The sequence below is a fragment of the Lissotriton vulgaris genome, chromosome 2_2 (genome assembly GCF_964263255.1).
Source record: "Lissotriton vulgaris chromosome 2_2, aLisVul1.2, whole genome shotgun sequence".
Classification (NCBI taxonomy): Eukaryota; Metazoa; Chordata; class Amphibia; order Caudata; family Salamandridae; genus Lissotriton; species Lissotriton vulgaris.
In genome coordinates, this window is record NC_141688.1 from 105,076,052 (window position 1) to 105,090,806 (window position 14,755).

Below are 14,755 nucleotides of genomic sequence, written 5' to 3' on the forward strand. Positions count from 1 at the left end.
CCCAACCCTGCGCAGCTCCAGCACCCAAGATCAGCCTCCCTGCATCTCCACGATCGGCGTGGGGCCCTTCTGCTGTTTGCGGTGCACCGCGTTGTTTGGCTACTAGCCGGCTGGCTTGTGGCCTTCTGAACGACGCCCGACGACATCTCTTCTGCTGGTCTGGTTGCTCCAGGCTGGCCCTTGCTTCCTTCTTCGAGAGAGGCACCCCGGACCCTCCTGGTCCACTCCAGACGCCATTTTAGGTCCACCGCGTGGGCTTGAATTTGCCAAGGCTTTGTTGCCCAATCCTGGGTCCAGCGACGCCGACAGCTTCTATCTTCGTGGGACAGCTCGATCCTCCATCCTGGTCGCCGACAACGCCTCCTGGTCCGTGAGATCTTCGAGCTACAGCGTCACCCACCCACCTTGTCGAGGTGGCTACCATCCGGTGCCCTCCTGGTGCCCACTGACTACTGGCTAGTAGTCTCGAACTTGGTCCCCTCTGCTTTCAGGTGTCATCTATCTTCAAGATCCAGGCTTGGATCCGACTGAACTTTCTTCACTGGTCACCGGCCAGCATCTTTTCTTCCGGCTCCTGGTCCGTCTACGAGGATTCCCGACGTCTTTTCAGACCTATGCAGCTGCAGCCCCTGGGCTAGGTAACTTCGGCATTTCGGTGCCCCAGCATAGCCTCACTATCCAAGGGTCAGAATCTACTTTCGTTTTCTCCCTACCAGGTCGGGTTCGCCCGAGAACACTAACTTTCTATTTCCTAGCTACCATAGACTTTTGTCCCGCATCTCGCGTGAGAGGGCACCCACTGCACCCGAGTCCCCTAGGCCTCCTAGAAGTAATCTAACGATTCCCTAGTCAAGTCCTAGCGATTCCAAAAGCTATTAGTACTGTACTTACCTGCTAGGAATTTCGCATTCCACTTTCAGAGTATATGGTTTTCCGTGCCCCTCGGGCATTTGTATATACTGTGCTAACTTAAGTATTTTTGTAAGAGTTTTGGTTTGTGCTTAGTACCCTGTCCTCATAAAGAGTACAGGGCTGTTGTGATCTTTAAATAAATAACTGTTTATTTTCATAACACTTGTGTGGTGTCCTTTCACTGGGTATTCAAGGGGTATATGTGTGGTAAACAGCTGGCTTAACACGCCCTCTCGAGTCTTTAGCCTTAGACTGCTCGTATCCATGCTACTAGGATAGCTGGTCTATAAGGTTGACTTACAACCAATCATCAATAAGGGTTGCTGGACTGATACATAGTGGGCACTAGAATAGTGACCACTGCATATCAGGCCACCTCCTCACAACTTGTGTCTGCAGTTCGGGCAGAACTTGAACGGCGTGTTGTCCATCCTCGTGCGTTCAGGCCTCACTGAGCGCGTGGACGTCGACGATCGTCGAAGTTCGAGGTTTTCACCTTCTTTCCTCTTAGTCAGTGTTCTGCGAAGTCTTCTCTAGTCTTCTTCTTCCAATATCTCCTCCAACTTCAACTCTTTTCAGTACTTTTTCCAAAAAATGTCTGGAGCCCAACGGGAACGATCCAGACCCGACCGCGGAAAAAAGAATCTGAAGATGGCGCCCAAGAGTGGGAGCTTCCGCAGGAAGCATGCCGACGTCACCGGAAATGCGCCCGAGGAGGTGTGACGCCGACGCCCACAAGGGCTACAAAAAAACAAACAAAAAAAAACAAAGAAAAGACTACGAATCCGGACCCAACCACAAGACCGCGGAATATGCACAGCATAGTGAATCCAGAAAGATTCACGCTGCAAAACCTCGTGGTTCACAGACGCCCTCAAAGATTAAAAAAAATCCTGCCGAAACCTCGAAAAAACCTGACGCCACAAACTAACCACAGGAAACATGACAGCCCTCAAGAACGCCACCCGCAAACACCACCAGGACAGCATTCAAAGAGCGGCTAGACAACACCCACAACAGCAAGGAACTCTTCAACACAGTCAAAGAGCTCTCCAACCCCAGCGCCAGCATCACCACAAGAACTCTGCAACTCCCTCGCCACGTTCTTCCACCGAAAGATCGCAGACATACACAACAGCTTCGGCCCCCAGTGCCTGGACCCCCATCAGCACTGAAGACACCACAAACGTCATGAACTCTATCCACTCTGGCTCCCCCTCGGACCCATGCCCCCATCATATCTTCAACAAAGCAGACACCATCATCACACCCCATCTCCGGAACATCATAATCAGCTCCTTCACGTCAGCCACCTTCCCAGAGAGCTGGAAGCACGCAGAAATCAACGCCTCCTGAAGAATCCCACAGCAGACCCTAAAGACCTCAAGAACTTCCGCCCCATCTCTCTTCTTCCCTTCCCAGCCAAAATCATAGAGAAGACAGTCAATAAACAGCGGACTGCTTTCCTCGAGACTAACAACTCGCTCGACCCATACCAGTCCTGATTCAGAGCCAACCACAGCACCGAGACTGCCCTCATCGCAGCCACAGACATCAGGACCCTGATGGACAACGGAGAAACAACCGCCCTCATCCTCCTAGACATCGGCAGCCTTCGACACCGTATGCCACCGCACCCTAATAACCCACCTCTTCACCACTGGGATCCAAAGAAAGGCCCTGAACTTGATCACCTCGTTCCTCCGACAGAATCCAGAGAGTCCGCCTCCCTCCTTTCTGCTCAGAGGCCATCGAGATAATCTGCGGCGTACCCCAAGGGTCTTCGCTCAGCCAAACCCTCTTCAATATCTACATGAGCCCCCTCGCCGCCATCACACACAAACACATCAACATCATCTCTTACGCCGACGACACCCAGCAGATACTCTCCCTCACCAAAGACCCAGCCGCCGCCAAAACCAACCTCCAGGAAGGAATGAAAGAAGTCGCAGATTGGATGAAGCTCAGCTGCCTGAAGCTGAACTCTGACAAGACGGAGGTCCTCCTCCTCGGAAAAACCCCATCCGCCTGGGACGACTCCTGGTGGCCGTCAGCACTGGGCTCCTTGCAGACACCCTCTGACCACGCATGCAACCTAGGATTCATTCTGGACTCCTCCCTCATGATGACCAAGCAAGTCAACGTAGTCTCGTCCTCCTGCTTCAACACCCTGCGCATGCTCCAAAAAATCTTCAGGTGGATCCCCATCGAAACCAGAAAAACCATCACCCAGGCCCTAGTCACCAGCCGACTGGACTACGGAAACGCCCTATACACGGGAACCACTGCCAGACTTCAGAAACAACTATAACGCATACAGAACGCCTCAGCACGACATCCTCGACATCCCTCGCAGCAGCCACATATCCGCCCACCTGAGAAACCTGCACTGGCTCCCAGTCAACACGAGGATCACATTCAGGCTCCTCACCCACGCACACAAAGCACTCCACGACCCGGGCCCCGAATACCTTAGCCGCCTCTCGTTCTACACTCCCACTCGCCAGCTCCGCCGACCTCGTCACCGTCCGACAGATTCGCAGAACCACTGCCGGAGGAAGATCGTTCTACCTGGCAGCCAAGACTTGGAACTCCCTCCCCGCACACCTACGAATGACCCAGGACCATCTCACCTTCAGGAAACACCTCAAGACCTGGCTGTTCGAGCAGTAGCAGCACCCTCCCCCCTTTCAGCGCCTTGAGACCCTCACGGGTGAGTAGCGCGCTCTATAAATGTCTTGATGGATTGATTTGGCTGCACGCTTAGGCTTTTCCCTGTGGCGGCATAGCATAGTTGGATGGTTTGGACTACCCCTCGAGCAATTGTTGCCTTTGTCACTGTTTTAGTACCACAGTGTCACATCCTGTTCTGTAAATTATACACAGATCCGAGGAGATCTTTTATTGTTCCTAAACTGAAATCTCTAAACTTCAAGCAATGTAGACTGGCATTTTTATATCTGCAATTGCTTCTTAATTTGTTCACATGTGCGGCACTAGCAAGGTTTTTTAGGTCTGTTTTAACTAGAAATAAAAGGTCTCACATAATCTTAAATTGACTGTTTAATAGATTTATACTTCTGGTTCTTTTTAAATATACTGCTACTATATGTGTTTTTATGATACACCTTGTGAATCGAATAAAGATTTATTGAATAGTATGCAAGTAGGCTACAAACAACTGTTTCCCTTTGCAAGCTTGCTCTGTTCTGTCAAATATACTGTAGAGCCCTCCTGACATCCAGGGTATGGAGGCTCCTTTCCATCTGAAGACTGGTAGGAGAATGCTTTGATTCAAGTGATAATTTTGACATCCTTTGGTAGGAATTGTGGATTCGTTCTTATGATAACCTTGTCTTTATGGATTTGCATGTATGTCTCTTGTATGGTTAATGCGTACTCTTCTTAAGGATGTAATGGCTATTAGGAATGCGGTCTTCAAAGTGATGTGTTTGAGGTCTTTGTGTATGGGCTCAAATAGTTCGGTCATACGTTGTGCGAGAACGAATAGTTTCTTACCCGTCAGTGTAGTTTTGCAGCTTGAAGATCTTTCTGCATTCACTATGCTGTGGATTATTCCGCGGTCTAGTGGTTGGGTCCAGAATCGTAGTCTTTTCTTTTTTTGTAGCCCAGGTGGGCGTCTACGCCCCACCTTCTGGTGTACTTCCTGTGACGTCGGCACGCTTCATGCGAAAGCTCCTACCTTTGGGCGCCATCTTCGGAATCTTTTTTACTTGTTTGTGTTTTGTTCGTGAATCCTTGGCAATTTTTTCAAGTTCTTCCTTAAAGTAAATTAATTTTCACTGTTTCTTAAAGTGTTAGTCTTTTTTTCCTTTTATTTCCACCTTCCTCTCCGGCCTCATTTTTCTGGCGGAGGTGTGTGAGTTCGCTAGTGAATCTAGAAACATCTTCAAGCTGCAAAACTACACCGACAGGTAAGAAACTATTCTTTTAGCAGCGTGAATCTTTCTGGATTCACTATGCTGTGCATAGACTTTGTAGCGGTTTGTTATGTTTGTGGCGGCTGGGTGAAAGTAGAGCGTTGGTTGTTGAATATATGTTGAAGCACTCTGTCCTACTTGTGCTTCCTTGTTCATTTGTATATCTACACAGTAGCGCTTAGTGAACGTGTGCACTGAAGCCCATGTTGCTGGCAGGCGTATGTCCTGAATGGGTGTGTTAGCCAGGAAGGCTATTGTTGCTCCTTTTTTTCTGGTAGAGTGGGTCGTGCCCCCTCGGTTAGTTCTTGACCTGCCTGTTTGTGGCAGAATTGTATCGTATGTGCGATCCACCGTGCGATGGTGGCCTTAGTTACTGATCTACCCAGGAAACTGCTTGCGAAGGACACAGAGAACTGCTTTGTTTTCCTGTGCTTTAGTTCTTTCCATGTAATACATTACTGCCCTTTTAGCTTCCAGAGTTTGCAGTGCCCTCTCTCCGCTTGTGGATGGTTTCTGAAAGAAGCTTGGTATTTGTATTGTCTGGTTCATGTGAAACCTTGACACCACCTTTGGCTTAAAGAGTGGGTCCGTTCTCATCACCACCCGGTCATTGTGTATTTGGATGCAAGGTTCTTGTAGCGTTAGTGCTTGCAGTTCGCTTACCCTGCGTAGCGAGGTTAATTGCCACTAGACAGGTGGTCTTCATTGTGAGTATTTGTAGTGAGGCTTTATGGATGGTCTCAAAGGGCACCTTCATAAGTTCTGTTAGTACTAGATTAAGGTTCCATACCGGTGGCGGCATCCTCTTTGGCGGTGCAATCCTTTTAGCCCCTTCCAGGAATCTCTTTACTACTTGTGATGTAAAGAAGCTCTTTCTGGTCTCTGCTCTCGTGTAGGCTACTATCGCTGCTAGGTACACCCTCAGCGAGGAGGAACTTAGGTTTGATTTTAGCAGGTGTTTAATATTTTAGCACCGTTGATTCCCTTGTCATCTTGTGCAGTTTCTTCTTGATACACCAGTGTGTGAATCTTTTCCATTTTGCTACATAGCACCTCCGTGTGGTAGGTCTCCTTGCCTCTCGTAGCACCAGCAGTGTGCTCTTCGGCAGTTTCCGATGTGCAAACTGTCTTCCGGAGCCATGCCGCTAGGCAGAGGCTCTCTGGCTCTGGGTAGAGTACCTCATCATTTTGCATGTCTTTCCTTTTCCCGAACTTGTGAGGTGGCCCCTGTGCCATATGCACAAGTTACTACTTGTGTAACGATATATCTGTAAGAGACATTAGTTAGTGATAGATTCCTTACCTTAGAATATCCCCAGGCGTCAGACTGGATCCGGAAATTTTTGCGTAGCAATACCCCTGCGCGCTGGTAGGCGTCGTCTGCGGCTCCGCGTCCGTCGTCGGCGTCGTGAGCGCCGGGATGACGTCATCGGAGTATATAGACGGCGCCCATGCGCGCTGACGTCAGTTCTGATAACACAGCTTTTCCGCGCCAGATACGCAGAGCCATGATAGAACTAACACTGGTGCCATTGAAACTAGGGCCCTGAAAGGGGATGACCTTAACCCTAAATATCGGTTCGCAGAACGGGGAGGATGGGAGGGCGGTAAGGAATCTATCACTAACTAATGTCTCTTACAGATATATCGTTACACAAGTAGTAACTTGTGCATCTGAAAGAGACACGTTAGTGATAGATTCCTTACCTTAGAATAGATACCCCAGCAATACCAACCCCGGTGGTGGGTCTGCGAACCAATATCACACCAGAAAGTCCTGGAGGACGGAACGGCCAAAGAAGCCATCCCTCCGGACTTGACTGTCCAGGCAGTAGTGTCTCGCGAACGTGTGCAGCGAGGCCCACGTGGCTGCCTGACAGATGTCCTGCAGGGGGACACCGCGGCCCAGGGCAGTCGTCGTTGCCCGAGTGGAGTGAGCCCGCAATCCAGCCGGGGGCTCCTTCCTCGCCATAGAGTAGCATGCTTGGATGCACAAGATGATCCACCTGGAGATGGTCCTCTTGTGTACAGCCTTTCCCTTCTTCGCGCCCACGTAACCAACGAAGAGTTGGTCATCCACCCGGAATTGGCGAGTGCGGTCCAGGTAGTAGGAGAGCGCACGTTTTGGATCCAGACGGTGGAGCCTCCCCTCCTCTTTCGAGGGATGCGGAGGCGGAAAGAAGGTGGGCAAGGTGATGGACTGCCCGATGTGGAAGGCCGTGACAACCTTGGGCAGAAAGGAAGGTCGTGTACGCAACACCACCTTATCAGGATGAACAGACAGGAAAGGCGGAGAAGAAGAAAGAGCCTGGAGCTCACTCACCCTCCTGGCAGAGGTGATGGCAACCAGGAAGGCCGTCTTCAGCGTAAGGAGGCGAAGAGGACAGTTATGAAGTGGCTCAAAGGGAGCACACATCAGATAGGTGAGAACAAGGTTCAAGTCCCACTGGGGCATCACGAAAGGAACAGGAGGGAACATGTGTGTGATGCCCTTCAGAAATCTACTCACTATAGGGGACTTGAACAAAGAAGGCTGATCAGGTAGCCTCAAGAAGGCTGAAAGAGCAGAGAGGTACCCTTTAAGAGTGCCCAGAGCAGAGCCCTGCTGGGCAAGGGAAAGAAGAAAGAGCAGCACTTCCGAAAGGGGTGCAGAGAGGGGATCCACAGCCTTTGCTGCGCACCATGCCACAAATCTATTCCACCGGCAGGCGTATACCGACTTTGTGGAGGGACGCCTGGCTGCCAGAATGATGTCACAGACTTCGGGAGGCAAGTCAAATGGCCTCAACTGCCGCCGCTCAATCTCCAAGCTTGTAGGTGGAGACTGGACAGGTTCGGGTGCAGGACCGTCCCCTGCTGCTGCGACAGAAGGTCCTCCCGAAGAGGCAGACGAATCGGGGGATCGACTGACATGCTGAGTAGCTCGGGATACCAGTATCTTCGAGCCCAGTCCGGAGCCACAAGGATAACCTGGGCCCGGTCGCGCTTGATCTTCTTCAGCACTCTGGGCAGAAGTGGTATAGGCGGAAAGGCGTACAACAGGCCGCAGCTCCATTCGCGACGAAAAGCGTCTCCGAGCGAGTGCCGCCTTGGAAACTCCAACGCGCAGAACTGCTGACATTGCGCGTTCTCTTCTGTGGCGAATAGATCTAACCAAGGCTCTCCCCACTGTCGAAAGAGACCTTGCGCCACGTCCGAGTTCAGACGCCATTCGTGATCCATCATGCACCGGCGGCTGAGTTCGTCCGCCCTGGCATTCAGAGAACCTGCCAGGTGTTGAACCACCAGAGTCACGCCCTGATGTTCCAGCCACTGCCAGAGGCGCAGAGCCTCCTGGCAAAGGGTCCACGACCCCACACCGCCCTGTTTGTTGCAGTACCACATGGCGGTGGTGTTGTCGGTGAACACTTGCACCACGCTCCCCCTGACAGAGGGGAGGAATGCTTTCAGTGCAAGACGAATCGCCCGCAGCTCCAGAAGGTTGATGTGGAGCCGGGACTCCGCCGGAGACCAGAGGCCTCTGATCTCCGCCTCTCCCATGTGGCCTCCCCAGCCCAGGAGGGACGCGTCCGTCACAACTACGTGCTCCGGCTGGGGTAGAGAGAGGGGTCTGCCACTGACCCAGTCGCGGTCCGTGAGCCACCACTGCAGTTGTTTCGCAGTGCCCTCCGAGATCAGGACATGATCGGACAGGTTGCCCTGATGCTGGGCCCACTGAAACTTCAGGTCCCACTGCAGAGCCCGCATCCGCCACCTGGCGTGACGCACCAGAAGGATGCAGGAGGCCATCAGTCCCAGAAGCCGCAGCGTCAACCTGACCGAGACCCGGGATAACGGCCTGAAGACAGGAATCAGAGCCTGAATATCCCGAACCCGCTGCTCGGGTGGGTAAACCCGAAACTGCGCCGAGTCGAGAACCGCTCCGATGAAAAGGAGCTTCTGAGAGGGACACAGGTGCGACTTCGGCACATTGATGGAAAACCCCAGCAAGTGCAGGAGGTCGGCCGTAGTCTGGAGGTGGGTGACGACTGCCTGGGGCGAGCCCGCCTTCAACAACCAGTCGTCGAGGTAGGGGAAGACTGACACCCCTTGCCTGCGCAGATGAGCTGCGACCACCGCCATCACCTTCGTGAACACCCGTGGGGTGCTGGTAAGGCCGAAGGGGAGCACGGTAAACTGAAAGTGCTCCAGGCCTACCGTGAACCGCAGGTAACGCCGGTGGGCCGGCAGGACGGGGATGTGGAAATAGGCGTCCTGCAAGTCCAACGCTACCATCCAGTCTCCTGGGTCTAGGGCAGCCAGGACCTGAGCCAAAGTGAGCATCTTGAACTTCTCCGTCCGGAGGAAGCCGTTGACGTTCCGCAGATCCAAGATAGGGCGTAGGCCCCCTTTGCCCTTCTTGGGTACCAGAAAGTAGTGGGAATAACATCCACGCCCTACTTCTGGCCCAGGAACGCGCTCGATGGCCCTCTTGGCCAAGAGGGCCGAAACCTCCTCTTGCAGAAGTTGCAAGTGATCCCCCGACACACGGTGGTATTAAGGTGGCATGGATGGAGGGGAAGACTCGAAGGGGAGGGAGAAACCCCTTCGGACAATTTGCAGCACCCACCTGTCCGAAGTGACTGTATGCCAGTGGGAGAGGTGATGGCGAACCCTGCCTCCCACAGGCGTCACATGGGCCTGAAAGCTCGGACTAGGAAGGTTTTGAGGCGGGGGCTGCTGAGGGAGGTGTGGACTGGCCTCGCCGCTGGCCCCGACCACCGCCACGGCGGTTCCCACGGCCGCCACCGCGTTGCTGAACATTCTGCAGCGTGGCTGACGGTCCGTGGTGGGGCGCCCCTTCCGTGGCCACGAAAGGAGCGAAAGGCACCCGATTGCTGGCGTGGGGCCGTAAGGCCCAAGGACTTGGCCGTGGCCCTGGAGTCCTTAAAACGTTCCAGCGCATGGTCTGCCTTGTCGCCGAAGAGGCGACGGCCATCAAACGGCATGTCCAGGAGAGTGGCCTGGACATCGGCCGAGAAATTGGCGGACCTCAACCAGGCGTGGCGTCGAACCGCCACCGTCAATGCCATCGCCCTGCCCAGTGAGTCCGTGGTATCCAGCCCACACCGGATAGAAAAGCGTGCCGCATCTCGGCCGTCCGCAAGGGTTTGGCTGAGTTTAGCCCTGACCTCCTCAGGGCATTGTGGCAGCACCTCCGCAACCGTGTCCCACAGAGTGTGGGTGTAGCGGCCCAAGAGACAGTTGGTGTTCACTGACCGGAGCCCTAGGCTCACAGACGAGAAGACCTTCTTCCCGAACTGCTCATATCTCTTGGATTCCCTGTCGGGCGGGGCAGACGGGAATGCGGTCTGGGAGTTGGAGGCCTGGATGACCAGGCTCTCGGGGGTGGGGTGGGTGGACAAAAGGCAAGGGTCGCCCGGTGCCGGGCGGTAGCGTCTGGCCACGTTCCTATCCACAGGGGGACCTGTGGCGGGCTTGGACCAAGTGCCCAGCAGAACGTCACACAAGGCCTCATTGAACGGCAGAAGGGGCTCCGCGGAGCCGGACTGCTGTTTGAGGACCTCAGTGAGGAGATTAGTCCTCACGGCCGCGACGGGGAGCTCAAGGTTTAGGGCCTTAGCTGCCTTCGTCAACACTACACTGTAAGCAGAACCCGCCTCCGAAGCCACAGTCGGGGGCGACGTAAATCCAGTGTCTGGCGAGGTGTCAATACCACTGGCCTCCCCAAGCTCATATGTCCAGTCCTGATGAGACTGGCAATCACGTGCCAGAGGGTCCTCGGACCCCTCCCATTGCTCCTCGTCACCCGGCTCCTGGAGACCAGGATTAACAGCCAGGGCCTCCTCGTGGAGATAGAACTCTCCGAAGGCCGACGGAATCGGCGCCCAGCGGCGCCCCTCCGACACCTGAGTAGGACCGTAGGAAGCATTGGGGTCGGCAACCACTTCGGCTGCCGGGGACGACACCTGAAGGGACGTCGCCGGCGAGGTCGTAAGGTCGACCGGCGAGGTCCCGGATCCGGAGCCGGATCCAGCGAGGTCGCGCGGCGCCGGGACCGAAGTCGCCAGCGGCGCCGGGGCCGAAGCACCCGACGTCGTCGGGGCCGAAGCGCCCGACCCGGAAGGACCTCCAGACGGAGCCGATCGGCCCGAAGGCGCCACGGGAACCGACTGAGGAGGGAGGGCCCTCATGGCCATGAGGTACCTCTCGACCTCCTCCTGCGACGCGCCGTGCCCAGGGACCCGAAGGTGTGGGGCAGGCGGCGACGCTTGCGACTCCCGCGGAGCCGCGTGGGCGGTGTCGCCCGAATCCCCGGTCGCATCGTGCGAGCGACGGGGCGGGTCGGAGGACCGATGGTGTCGCTCCGACCTCTCATGCCTCTTACCTGAGGACTTGGAACCAGACGATCGGTGTCCACTCCCGGAACGTCGATGACTCCGACCTCGCGACCTGTCCCTCGACCTCCCGTGGGACCGGGACCGGGACCTGGAGCGGCGCGGGGCCGACTGCCTCAGCTCGAGACGCTTGCGGGACCGCTCCCGCCTAGCCTTCGACGTCAGGGCCCGGCAGTCGGAGCAGGTTCGATCGTCGTGGTCGAGGCCTAAGCACTTCAGGCACCGGCGATGGGGGTCCGTGACCGACATGAGTCGGCCGCACTTCGAGCAAGGCTTGAACCCGGGCATCCCTGGCACCGATAGTCGAGAATCGACTAACTAGAGGATCAAAAAGATCAAAAAAGTTTTCAGTCAAAAAGTGACTGGGGGTAGAGCTTCTTCCGGATCTGCGCTAGCTGGCGCGGAAAAAAGAAGAACTGACGTCAGCGCGCATGGGCGCCGTCTATATACTCCGATGACGTCATCCCGGCGCTCACGACGCCGACGACGGACGCGGAGCCGCAGACGACGCCTACCAGCGCGCAGGGGTATTGCTACGCAAAAATTTCCGGATCCAGTCTGACGCCTGGGGATATTCTAAGGTAAGGAATCTATCACTAACGTGTCTCTTTCAGATCCACTATTTGCGAGAACCACAACTGTCTGGCCCACTGCGGTGCCACCAGGATCAGATTCCTGTTGCAGGTTCTGCATTTGCAGAGTACTCTGCGCATCAGTGGTATCTGGGGAAAAGCATAGGCACATAATTTTTTCGACCAGGCAATCCCAGGCATTCCCCTGGGATCAATTCTCGTGATATTAAAAGGTCATTTTAATATCACAAGAATTGATAGCATGAGAATCTTAACAATTCTCTTCACGCATATCTATTATATTTTCACCGCTAACTTGAATCCAGAATAATAATCGTTAACTGGCTGTCCGAGTTATTTTAATCTCACAATCACCACTTATCACTGGACACTACTGCTTTTAACCTTGGGTTACTACCTCCAGGTGGAGGCTGCATCCCAACCCTATGATAATGCAGACACAACATTAATATAGCGGAGAACCAAGATATACTGCTACCAGATAACATCTACTCGCGTGCATGAGGGTTTTTTACCAAGGGACATACCACCTACCTGTAAAATCCAGGTTAGCAGCACAAATGATCCTTCCCTCCCCCAACTGATATATAAGATCTATGGTTGCCATGTAATCTTTTGAATTTGAGGTATTTCTTGGATTAGCCATTTTGAAAAGTTGTGTCAAAATGAATTTTTGAACCTTATGCCCAGGATGGGCCTTAGTTAAAGGTCTTGTTTGGGAACTAGCAAACATGGTGTGTAGTTTCCTTTGAAAAGGTCTTGCTTTAACAGTTTCTATTTCTTGTATTTCAAGAAGCTCCTCGATTTGAAGAAGCTCCTCGATTTCTGAATTTAACTGTCAGTTCTGATTGGAGGAACTTAATCCTTGGGGGAGGGGTTTTAGAGGGTGGCATAACTCCTTTCTGGGGTTCATTCTCGACCCTCAGTTTTGGAACCTTGAGCGATCTTCCCTAGTTAGCGTCCCTTGGTAGGGTTTTGTGGGGTTCTTTGGATTGTAGGTAGCCTTCAATCGCCTTTTTCTACAGGAAGGTTTATTCTGTGCCTGGGACATTGTGGCGTAGTGGGTCTCTTTCGGCATGTCCTGAGGGTTTTTGGCAGGTACACCTCACAGTCCTTGTGCAGGCAGAGGTGGCACACGTGTACTGCGTTGTGCGAATTTGTGGTGGCACGAGCTGGGCAGAATTTTGAAGGGTATTATCCATAGCCCCTACCTCGCCATTTGTCCAACAGTATGCACAATGGGGGTGTTCGGTATTGAAGTTGTCGTCCCAGGAGGTAAGTTGTGTTCTCCGGTTGAAAGTGATGTCCAACGCATATTTTTTTTAGACGAAATCTCAATGTACTTTCAGTGATTTTCTGTAAATCTTTGGAGCATCCCCTTTGGCTTCCAGACCCAACGGCAGAAAAAATATATACTTAAAAAAAAAAAAAAAAAATTCGGGAGATGGCTACTATGCACAACCTCCTCCAGGGCACCGTCTGACGTAACTCAGGGGGATTTACCTGGCACCAAATGGTGGTCGAAAACTCCCAGAAATAAGAAAAACAGACTATTCCAGACCCAATCACTATATGGCAGAATAATGCCCAGCATGTGAATCCAGAAAAGTATTCATGCTGCAAAAGAAAGCTCTATTAAACCCTTGTGTGCTTCAGACAGCCCCAGGACGTCACAACGGGTGTGTGAAGACTGGGACCACTCAAAACCACAGCACGGAAGGAGTTAAAAAAAAAATACTGAAATAGTTTCTCAGCTGTATACATGTATGGTAAAGAATTACCCAAGAATATAAAGTTCAGCTGCTGAAGGACTTTCGTGGAGGCCTGTCGCAGCAAGTTTTACTTCATGCTAGACGAAAATTGAAACACTAGGATAATAGCTTATAATTATAGGCATGTCTTGAAATCTTGAAACTACTGTACCTTGCATGTTGAGGCATCACACCACCTCGACCATCTCCCATTCTCCTTGCATCAGGAAAAACTGCTTGTACTGTTGGTGCATGCCATTCCTTTCTTGGACCAAGAACTTCCTGAGCATGGCGCTCAACAACATGTCTAGCATCAAAATGCTGTGAAGACAAAATGCAATTATTGTCGATTATCAGCTCAATGTCCACAATATAAAGCTGGATACGGTATTTCATGCATTCACACGCATAACTATGCCGCGAGGGTATAGTCAGCATAGTTAATCCAACAAAAAAAACCTCAAAATTTACCACTGAAAAAGCTGGTATAAAAATACAAAGGAATATAGTATCAACAAACGAAATCTCAACTTCAACAGGTACGAATGCAATAATTTTGTTAAGAATGGATAATACTGGCGACCTACAGTCCAGGGCTCGCCCTAAACTGGACAAAAGCAGCGTGATTTGGACTATAGTGAAAGACAAAAAGAAGCCAAGACAGTTAAAAGCTCTACTTCAATAAGCACGTAAACAGTCCGCATCTGCACATCATTTAATATGGATAGTATGGAATTACTGTATCAATTACACCTTACTTGGAAGAACATTCACACCAATAGCTCCCCTCAATTTCAATGGTAGGGCTATCAATCTAAGGATCGATTAAACTAGTGAAACTGTTTTGAGCTCGAAGATCTACATTCACATGCTGTACATAATCCCATAATCTAGCAACTGGATATTAAAGTATTAGATAAAGCTTTTCCTACTGTTAGTGGGTGTTGATGCAGAGCAGGACATTAACTAAGAGCAGAATAACTACTTAAATGGCAGAAACTGAAGCTTGATATGGTAGTCCTCCCCAATTTTTGCTTGGTTTTGACTAGTGCACAGGGTCCCTGCCAACCAGATACCCAGTTCCTCTTCCCGAACACCTCTGCACAACTGGGACTTCTACCCCAAGTCCCTGGTAAGTGGAACCTGGGCACCTAGGGCCT

The 14,755-nt window shown here is 52.3% G+C and overlaps 1 long non-coding RNA gene across 1 annotated transcript in view; it reads right to left on the bottom strand.

The window, feature by feature from the left end:
• The window catches only part of LOC147729096 (uncharacterized), a 31,866-nt gene extending 17,370 nt beyond the window's left edge, over positions 1-14,496 (bottom strand). Inside the window, exon 1 of the long non-coding RNA XR_015309181.1 lies at positions 13,768-14,496. This is a non-coding gene — a long non-coding RNA (uncharacterized LOC147729096). The remainder of the gene's footprint in view (positions 1-13,767) is intronic.
• Positions 14,497-14,755: the final 259 nt, after the last annotated feature.